Here is a 1,656-nt window from a genome sequence, read left to right as displayed (position 1 = left end):
AGCCTCAGAAAGCCTGTACAGGGTCGCTATGAGTTGGAACTGACTCCACAGCACATTACAATAACAATAGTAGTAGAATCCAAATGACTCCAGTGCTAAAATGCAATTTACTGCATGGAAGCTGACAAATGTTCAGATTAGGGATTTAGCATGAGTGCTAAAATAAGTGAAATATAGTCAAATTGACACCAACAAGTAAAATAGAAGATATCTTCTCTTCTTTTGTTGTTGTTAGGTGTCATGGAATCCATCCCAACTCTTAGTGGCCCTAGTCACAGCAGGTAGAAACACTGCCTGGTCCTGTGCCATCTCTGCAATTGTTACACTTGAGACCATTGCTGCAGCCATCATGCAATATGAGGAGATATGTGCAATATGCAGGTCCGCTGCTTGTTTCTTGCTGACCCATGTGCTCATAAACATTAGGAACACAGGATTCTGGTAATCTCACAATGCAAGGAAATCTATTGAGACTCAAAGTATATAGTGTTTCATGTATGTCTGAATAAGCAGGGACCTTGACAGCCTCAAGATACCACACTTTCCATTTGATCAAATCTTACTTGGAATGCAGAAAGAAGACAATGAATGGTACTCTTAAAAAAAAAAAAAATGGCCAAGAAATCCTATCACATTCTCTTTTATTTATATTGTATCCATATATTGGTAAGCTAAATGCAATGAAGATAATGGCATAGAAGAACTGGAAAGTCTTTGCTTATCTTAAAGTAGAGGGCATTTGTAGACTATGTCTAGATTGAGAAATGATATAAAACAGTTGGAGACTTGGTGTGATAGAGTAGGATAAGCACTGGTTTGCAAACTACAAGGTCAGCGGTTCAAACCCACCAGCTGATCCTTGGAAATCCTACATAGAGTCATTATGAGTTGGAAATGACTCGAAGTCACTTAACATAAAAACAGTTGAGCTAGTTCTATGTATTGATTCCACTGTTCTGGTAAGCATAACATATGTAGGAAAAAGCTAGGAAATACAAATTGCTCAAGTTTAAAGATTCTTTATGTTCTTGTGTTTTCATTAAAAGGTGGCAATGTTCAATATAAAGTTAAACAGCAAAATTCATGCCAAAACCTGAAAAATTATATTTACTTTTCACTTAGAACAATATTAAATGTCAAGTGCAAATACCCTGGAAAGTCAAAAAAGAGAGGTAGAAGGAAATAAAATTTGTATAATATATAATATATTTAAATGGTACTTCTGCCTGCTATTTTAAAAGGGGCACTGATTTTTCATTTTGCATTGGGCACTGTAATGTACCTGGTCCTGAGAAAATTGTATTATAATGTTATAGTGAAACTTGAAATTAGTTTTGTTAATGATTGCAAGCCTTTATATTACATCATAATTACTTGAAAAGAATGCATACATATACATAATATATACATATATATCTACTTGAAAGCACTTAACTACAGTGTATATATTGACTCAAAGGCACCTGTCTGCTCCTTTGTCATACTGTGTCCACAAGCACAGGTCAAGTTCATCCACTTGTACTGGGTTACACTTTTTGATGTTGTTGTTCCTCTTCTTCCTTCTTCTAGCCATGTTCTGATCATCCAGCCATTGATGCCAGGTCAAATGGGTACTATCAGCAAGTGTGGGTGTTCTTGTGCATCTCCCCTCACTTC

This window comes from Chrysochloris asiatica, unplaced genomic scaffold, assembly GCF_000296735.1.
Source record: "Chrysochloris asiatica unplaced genomic scaffold, ChrAsi1.0 scaffold00020, whole genome shotgun sequence".
NCBI classification, from domain to species: Eukaryota; Metazoa; Chordata; class Mammalia; order Afrosoricida; family Chrysochloridae; genus Chrysochloris; species Chrysochloris asiatica.
The sequence above is the reverse complement of the archived record's forward strand: the minus strand, read 5'-3'. Positions refer to the sequence as shown.